Source organism: Kogia breviceps, chromosome 16 (assembly GCF_026419965.1).
Source record: "Kogia breviceps isolate mKogBre1 chromosome 16, mKogBre1 haplotype 1, whole genome shotgun sequence".
Lineage (NCBI taxonomy): Eukaryota > Metazoa > Chordata > Mammalia > Artiodactyla > Physeteridae > Kogia > Kogia breviceps.
In genome coordinates this window covers 50,314,944-50,324,212 of record NC_081325.1, presented here as the reverse complement: position 1 = coordinate 50,324,212, position 9,269 = coordinate 50,314,944, and the positions used below count along the sequence as shown (strand labels likewise).

The 9,269-nt window shown below is 37.9% G+C and overlaps 1 protein-coding gene across 6 annotated transcripts in view; it reads left to right on the top strand.

The window, feature by feature from the left end:
* Positions 1-9,269, top strand: part of TBC1D4 (TBC1 domain family member 4) — a 247,786-nt gene that overhangs the window by 7,264 nt on the left and 231,253 nt on the right. For 4 of the 6 annotated variants that reach the window (XM_067016514.1, XM_067016516.1, XM_067016517.1 and 1 more), the window contains exons 2-4: positions 346-476; positions 3,244-3,393; positions 7,844-7,902. The exons of 1 other annotated variant lie outside the window; for it this stretch is intronic. The gene's annotated coding sequence lies outside the window, so the exon portion shown is untranslated. The remainder of the gene's footprint in view (positions 1-345; positions 477-3,243; positions 3,394-7,843; positions 7,903-9,269) is intronic. One more of the 6 variants, XM_067016515.1, reaches the window with a different exon arrangement.

Below are 9,269 nucleotides of genomic sequence, written 5' to 3'. Positions count from 1 at the left end.
TGTGGCATGAGGGCTTAGCTGCTCCATGGCATGTGGGATCTTCCCGGACCAGGGATCGAACCCATGTCCCCTGCCTTGGCAGGCAGATTCTTAACCACTGCACCACCAGGGAAGTCCCTCAAATAATTTTAAAAAATTATTTTGTACTTTAGATTTTAAAAAATAAACTTTGTTTCTTTCAAGTTTTAGATTTATAGAAAAATTGCGAAGATAGTACAGAAAGTTCCCATATACCCCACACCATTTCCCCTATTAACATCTTATGGTACATTTGTTATAATTGATGAACCACTATTGATACATTAGGTTTCCTCAGTTTATACCTAATATATTTTTCTGTTCCAGGATCCCATCTAGGACATGATATTACATTTAGTCATCATGTCTCCTTAAGCTTCTCTTGTCTGCGACAGTTTCTCAGACTTTCCTTATTTTTGTTGACCTTGGCAGTTTTGAGGAGTACTCAAACTGGTCAGGTATGTTGTAGGATGGGCCTCGTTTGGGATCTGTCTGATGTTTTTCTGCAGTGGAGTTATGGGTGTCACAGATAGAAAGTGCATTTTCCTCACTTCATATCAAGGGTACATACTAGCAACATGATTTATGAGTGTTCATGTGGATGTTGATAACCTGGCTGAAGAAATGATCGTTTCTCCACGGTAAAGTTACTTGTCTACCTGCTTTTTTCCATACGTTACTCTTGGAAGGAAGTCACTATCTGCAGGCTATACTTAAGGAATGTGGAGTTATGTTCCCCTTCTTTTACGGTGAAATCTACATATTTTATTTGGAATTCTTCTGCGAGAGAGATTCGTCTCTTCTCTCCATTATTAATATACTCAGTCATTTATCTATAACAGTACAAACTCATGGATATTTTATACTTGCGGTTACAAGTGAATACATTTTTTCCTCAAGTCATTCCAACTTTGACTCTTGGGAGCCCTTTCATTTGGCTCCTGTGCCCCTTTGACACCCCCCTGCCAACTTAAAAAAAAACTTTTGAGCGCTACTTTCTGACACTTATCACTACGAGATGCTCCAGGCTCCCCTTGTGTATTTGAATCAGTCATTTCTCCCAAAGAACCCTCATTCTTTTTATTAGACAATGGTACTAGAAACCAAGGTCTGGGTGCTAGATAGGTTATGTATTGTAGATTTTGAGATCATTGAAACTTAGAAGTCTTTCATGATATTTGTACGTCAAATCATTATGCTGTACACTTAAACTTATATAGTACTGTATGTCAGTTATAGCTCAATAAAACAGGAAGAAAAAAACTTTAAAAATAAATAAAAAAAAACCCTTAGAAGTCTGCTGCACAACATGGTGACTATAGTTAACAATATACTATATATTTGAAGGTTGCTAAGAGAGTAGATCTTAAAAGTTGTCACCACAAGAAAAAAATGTAACTACGTGAGGTGATGGATGTTAACTTATTGTGCTAATCATTCCCCAATATATACATATATCAAATCATTATGTTGTGCACATTACATTAATACAATGTTATATACCAATTATATCTCAGTAAAACTGGGGGGAAATTTAGGAATCTGAAAGAAAGAGTTCTGCTGCTGAGATAGGTCAGACCACAAAGTCCAGCTCATGTTTTAGGATTGGTGAAAATGATGTCCTGAACTCAGCTAATGTTATTATCACTTCAGTTTACAATTTGAACCAGCTAACAAACAGGGCAAGATAATATATATGAGATCATGGATGCAAGAGAGTGCATGTGTCTTCCCGGTGAGATGGGCTAAATAAGATAGTTGGTATGGTGGCTAGAGAGGGCTCCAGTCATCAAGGGCTCCAGGCTCCTTCTGTGTAGTTGACCAGCCATTCTCAACACATGGCTTCCACCTTGTGAAAAACATGGCTGCTCCAGTTTCTATCATCATGCCTACATACCAGCCAGCAGAAGAGGGGGAGGGAGACGGAAGGGCATACTTCTCCATATAAACTCACGTCCTGAGTGTTACACACCTCATTCTACTCACATCCCATTGGAAGAACCTATTCATACAGCCACTTCTAACCGCCAAGGAGACTAGAAAATGTCTAGCGGGGTAGCTGTGTGCCCAGTTAAAAGTTCGATTGCTACGCTACAGGGAGAAAAGGGATTCTAAGGAAAACCAGCCATCACTGCTAGTCTTGCTCCTTGTCCACCAGCTACAGGCATCCTTCCTTCCACTTGCAGAACATGTTTATCCTTCCCAAGGGAAGACAATCCCAAAGTCCCACCGTTCTGCATCCAGCCACAAACAGAACCTCTCTTCCAAAGGGAAGTTCCCTCCGTCTCTGCACGTAAACCTAGCCTGAGCTGCTCTGTCTTGCAGAATTTTGCCAGCAGTGGCAAGAAGGAGCCAACGCATCAGTGTTCTGCCATTTTTTCTAGTTAGTTCCTCTAGTGCAGTGGTTCTTACCTGGGGGCAGTCTAGCTCCTATAAGGGACATGAGGGAATGTATGAGGAAGTTCTTGATTGTTATATTGCCTGGGGCTAGTATAGAAGATCATTGAATCATTTTCAGTTCATACTGCTGGCATTTTATGGGTGGGGAGCTGTCCATCCCACAATGCCTAGGGTATTCTTTTTTTTTTTTTTTTTTTTTTTTTTTGCGGTATGCGGGCCTCTCACTGCTGTGGCCTCTCCCATTGCGGAGCACAGGCTCCGGACGCGCAGGCCTAGTGGCCATGGCTCACGGGCTTAGTTGCTCCACGGCATGTGGGATCTTCCCGGACCAGGGCACGAACCCGTGTCTCCTGCATCGGCAGGCGGATTCTCAACCACTGCGCCACCAGGGAAGCCCCAAGCCTAGGGTGTTCTTGACCAGCAAAAAGTTATTCTACCCCAAATGCCAAGAGGACCTATGTTAAGAAACACTGCCTTACAGCTATAGGCTCTATAAGCACGTGGTCTGCACCTTAAGTATCATATGATGATAGTTTTATCAGATGTTTTGCCGTAGCATGAGTCACCACCGTTCCTGTCCACAGTATCCTCACCACCTGTTGCCTGACTGCCAGTGCCTCCTGTTACACGTATTATTCCATCCAGTAGCATCTCACTTTTAGGTACAAATTATGTATTAGGTTATCAGCTGCTGTGGTAGTAATCCCAAAATGACGATGGTTAAAATTAGACAAAATTATTTATCATGTCCGAGCTGTTTGTTCTGCTTGAAGACATCAAGGACCTACACTTCTGTCTTACAGCTCTACTGTTCTTACTGTACAGCTTCTTCAACGAGTCCAGGGTGGTTGTACCAACTCCTGGCTTCACACACGAATTCCACTAGAAGGGCTGCTTTAAGGGCACGATTCAGAAGTTGCCCTCATCTGTCAACAACCCATATGACTGGACAAGAGAACAGATAAATAAAGAGTGGTATGTTTTCACAATGGAATATTGTACTGAGAGAAAATTAATGAGCAAAAAGTATACAACATCATAAATTAATCTTAGTAACAGTACTGAATAGATGTATGTAAAAACATAAAGATAAATAAAGGGAATGAAAAGCAAAACCAAGGTGACTGGTTACCTCTAGGTTTCAAGACAGGGAGAAGTTAGAGGCAGGATAGAAGAGGAACCCACAATAGATGTAAATTACTGGTAATGTCCAATTATTCATGTTGGGAAATAAGTTCATGGTGTTTATTATATCATTAAATAAACACATAAAATACATTAAAATAAAAGAGAGCTAGGTTTAGACCAATGATGAAAGTGTGCCACAAGCCAAGAACTACAATTAAATGATTAATCCAGTATTTGTCTGTGCTTCTGAAGTAATAAACAAACAAACATGCAGTAAACCTATGATACATAGCATTTTGCTAGATGATGTAGTTGGGTCTACTAGTTCAACATCTCAAGAAATTCAGTCCATCCAGTGATCTTGCCTCAGGAGGAATGATTCATGCTGACCAAATTCAGTGAAGATGGGTATAGAACTCAAAATATTTATTTATTAATTTACACTGAAAATATAATGGCTAAGTAGTCTATAGTAGTTATATTGTTCATTCAACAAATATTTATTGAACATCTCTGAAGTGTCAGACACTTTGCTAATCACTTGGCATATAGTGGTGAACAGACAATTTTCACAGGGCTTATAATCTATTGGGGGAGTCAGATATTTAATATATTTAATAACTAAAAATAAAAATCAGCGTGTCAGCCTATTACACAATGTGGTAGAGTGGAGAATTTTTTATCCATTAAAAAATATATTTATTTATTTGGCTGTGCCAGGTGTTAGTTGTGGCACATGGGATCTTTAGTTGTGGCATGCAGACTCTTTAGTTGCAGCATGTGGGATCTAGTTCCCTGACCAGCGATTGAACCCGGGCCCCCTGCATTGGGAGTGCAGAGTCTTAGCCAGTGGACCACCAGGGAGGTCCCCCTATTATCCATTTTGAAGACTGAACAATTTGAGTTAGTTATGTGACCTTGGGCAGGAGGTCTTCATGCCTTCCTGGCAGGATTTCATCACTGCTGTGGACCAGTGTCTCCCATTCATCTCTTTCCAGTAAGTAAATAAATAAGTAAGTAAAGGAGATTGAATTCTTCCTTGTGTTCTCCTGTCTCTGCTCCACCCATGTGTGTTGGGTGTGTAGGGGGTGGGCAGATATGTTGACTTTTGGTTCCAACATGGACCTGTATTTGGATATGATCGAAACAACTGTGCATCAAGTGGAAATCCTGCGCTTTGATAAAGATTTTTGAAATTTGTCAGTTTTCTGTCTTATTTGTCCTTTTATGGGCAGTAAGTGGCAAAATTACTATTTTACAATTAAAATTGCTGGCTCTCTTAAAATTAGAGACTAACATAACATAATATTTGAAATGAAACAAAATACCACTTTTATTTGATAATATAAATTCTTTAAGAATCTCCCAAATATAAAAACATTGTTATGTATTACCTATCTCGTGGTCATTTTGGATGCAACAAACAAACTTTAGTAGTATTACAGTGCTTAAAATTATAGGTTGATTGATTGTTCAATATATACTGATTTAAAGTTTTACATTGAACTAAATAAGTAATGAAAAAGAAATGTTTTTAAAATCCTGAAGTGCTGGAGGTAGGTACTAAAAATTTTAAGACAGACTTTTTATTAACATTGAAATTTTCAACTGACTGCAGGTACTGTTTTCTTGTTCCAAATGAAACATTTAACAAATAAGTGATGTGAGCAGTTTTATACATTTCTATTAATTTATTCAAAGAGATAGCTGTACCCCCAAGTTCATCGCATAGTCTAAACATTACATGCTCAGAACAAATGTGTAGTGTTTTCTGTGTGGGGGAATAAAAGTTCCTGTGGATATTTGCAGGCCAGAGGGGCATCCCCAGGCAGAAGTGACCAGCTATTTCCTCAGCTGTAAAACAGGAATAACAACTCCTGGGGTTGCTGTGAAAACTGAACACCATATGTAAAACATACTGGACCCTGAAAACATATTAACACTCCTTGAGAAATGCAAATCAGAAGGGTGCTCAATGAACTTGAAGTCAGAGAAAAACAGAATTATAATGCGCCCACCTTCATGGATAAGGTGTATCTGTCCAGGAGGCCAAAGTACATCTGAGAGCCCGTCCATCTAGTGCTTAGTGATAAATTGACTAATTTTCATTTTCCAGCATTAACTGCTTGCCCTTTTTTCGCTCTTCTTTCTTTAGACATGTTACATATTCAGTCCTTTTATTCCTTCCTTTGTGGCTTACCCGAAAACTTTTGAAATGTCTGGCAATAATACCTGCAATAAGAGAGTTAGAAAAACACTGGGGAAGTTAGGACACATTAAAATAAGAGTAGGAAAATAGTATAGCCAAGTTCAGTGCAGAGAAACATACGCGTAGATTACTATCCTGTACAATGGTTTAGATTGGGTTGCAAATAACTATTAGTTTTCTAAAGTTAAGAAAACAAACCAGAAAAACAAACCCCAACCACTCATGAGAGGCATGGTAAGATAAAAGTAAAACATATAGTTCAAGATACACCTAATTTAGTTAAAAGATCTGAATTTTGTCTGTGGGTCCTGTGTTACACGGGGTACTCTACAATGGGTCAGATGTGATCTTGGGCAACATCATCACAGCAACTAGAAGAGAATTCCTTATTAACGGTCTGTAAGGTTGACTACACCATTTTAACCAAAATCAGAACAAGGTATAATTACAATCAGTTGTACAGATTTCTTGATTTACAATGCTTAGGAAATCCTTAAGTTTTCATTAGTAATGCATTTAGAAGCTATATCTTACGTTGAGGTACACATTATTAATCCTCAAATTGAGTGATTCTTTTAAAAGTAGATTAGGGGATTGCGTTGGGGGTACTCAAGACCACCCTCAGTTTTGGTAATTCATTAGGAGCCCTCACAGGACTCAGCATATAGTCATACTGATGGCTGTAGTTAATGACAGTGAAAGGATACAAAGTATAAGCAGCAAAGGGGAAAGGCACATGGGGCTAAATCTGTGGTAAACATGTGCACGCTTCCAAGATTCCTCTCCCAGGGGAGTCACGTAGGGTGTGCTTAATCTCTCACCCAAGAAGTTGCGACAAATTGTGTGAAATGTTGCCAGCCAAGAAAGCTCCTTAGAGACTCAATACCCAGATTTTTTTATTGGGAGCTTCTCACATAGGCACCCCTGCCTGTCATGTAGCCGAATTTCGGACTCCCAGAAGGAATGCAGAGGGTTCCATAACTACATTGTTTGTACAAACAATTTAGGCACAGTGAGCCACTCATATCAGTCAATGGTGGGAACACTCCTGGAATCCAAGTTCCCAGATGCCAACCAACGGCCAACCTTGTCAGCTGGCCTTTTTAAGTATAAGCAGTCAGGGGTGCTATGTTAACTCTTTTCTGCACAGGGATAATTAAGCACATCTAAAAAGTATAGAGGTAACTTGCTAAATAGCTTCTTATATATTGCCTAAAGAAGTAATCTACTTGCTTTTGTGCTAATTCATTAATATTAATATTCTCATGAAATGAATGATGCTAGTATAAATTTAGCCTATACATTCTACCATACTGCTGAAGAGTTTCAGAGTTTAAGTATTAAGGTTTTCAAATTTGAATAAGAAACTTACGTGCCCTCATTTAAATGGCATTTTACTATTTCACCTGTCATTCTCCAATGAGTGTGCGGATTTTACTACTCCTGTATTTGATAAGGGGATCTGCTAGCTATTGATTTAACCACCATTTCATAGCACACAGAAATACTGAATATTACAAATCGCATAACTTGATTAACTTGATCCTGATTTACGCTCTTTTGAATTCCAAGTACCATAGGAGAAAATAGCTATTAATCTTTGGCTGGTTACTATTTCAGCATATGAAGAACATCTGTTAAAGAAAAGCACTTACATATCTCATTGTGTTTCACACTTCTGTGCCAAGGTAAAGGGCAAAGGACTATTTAAGATGTGCTATTAAAGAACTGTTATTATCAAGAACATAACCACAGGGTGTAGGCAGATTTTAGATTCTAAGCCATGATGACTAAGCAACAGGTTGGAGGAATTCAGACAGATATTAACGTTCCGGCCCATAGGAGTTTCCAAATGAATGGCAGGGCAAATGGGAAACCCTAGAGAAGCAGACTGTTTACTGTCCCCTTCCAACATGTGCAAAACCCATCATGCTGTAGAAGCAGCAGCTTAGTTTGGGGGATGAGGAAAGACAGTATTTTTTATTTCTTGCTAAAAACACCACTCATAGTTGGGCGTGAAAAACCCCTTGCTTTCTAGTATAGACATCTAACCGTTCATCATTTATGTACTTGGTGTCTCCTCTGTAGCACATGTACCAAGCGCCAAGGATACTGAGGTGAATGAAATTGATCATGCCCTTGAGGAGGTAAGTTTTTTTGTGACAGTGGTTTTCAGTACTATAGGGTGACTACAAATCAGCTGAGGAGTTTGTTCCTACCCGTAAACATTTAGATATTGATCAGGGAGAGATTAGCTATTTATTAATAATTGTTGGAGTTGGGTGATGTGTATATTTGGGTTTGTTATACCATTGTCTTTTTTATTTGTGTGAAAATTTCCATATAACTTATTTTTTATATCCTGAGAATTTGCCATGTTTTATTAAAAAGTCAAAAGATATTAGTATCTTTAGTTTACAAATATATTTGTTCTTTCTCCGAGATGGGAGACCGAGATAAATCGTAGAGCAATTTTTTATCATACAGCTGGCCTCAATCATACATACTGCCATAATTAAAGTATACTTTGAGCCAGATAATGCGCTCTTTTTACTTTCATTTGTGATGCAGGAATTGGTAAGCAGTTTGTTCCATAATAGGCAGTAAAAGAAGCTTGTTTGACTCCAACAAATTTCTAAAAGTAGTTTTACACACAAATCATTAGGAAAAACTAAGTTGACTAAAACATTTAAAAAGAAATTGACAATAAGACTGAGGGATATGTAAGGTGAACAGAATAAGTAATCTAAACATTAAAACTCTCCCAAGTCATGGTGTACATCTGAAGATAGGAATTATACTCTAGTATATGTTAAACATGAATAAAGTTGTAAAATAATAAAATCAAGTGATCATCTTTTTAAAATACCTTATTATAAATTATGTGCTAGTTGTTAAAACTTCAAATAATAAAACTGAATATTGAATGAATGAATTGATGCATAAATAAATAAGTAGGTAGTTTTCTGTAGCCTCAGTTTAAAAGTCACATGTCTAATTGTTCATCAAAATGATCTTTTTGTTTCCACCAAGTTTTTCTTTTAATTTGAGAGTCTTTTTAAAAACCTGGAAGACCCCAAAATACTGCATGTACATTCTCCAGTGCCAGTAATTGGCTAGAGCTGAGTAGTAACTACCCCCTTTAAGATGGAGTTTGAATTCTTACATGCACCAGTACATGCCTGAGATTCTGTACATTTTGAATGTTCACAACAGTTTCTGTATGTTCCTTATACTTAAATGTCAGTTTGCATGGATATAAAACCCTTAGCTCACATTTTCTTGCCTTGAGTGTTTTGCGTATGTTACTCCATTGTCTTCAATCATAAAGGGTTGCTGTAAAAAGATCTGATGACAATTTGATATCACTTCCCTTATAAATGATTTGTGTTTTGGTCTAGATACAAAATGAATACTTAAAGTTTTTCTTTAAAATTCATTAGTTTTGCTAAAATAAGTCTTGGTGTTGGTCATTTTGGATTAGTTTTTCCAGGTACATAGTGTGCTTTTCAAG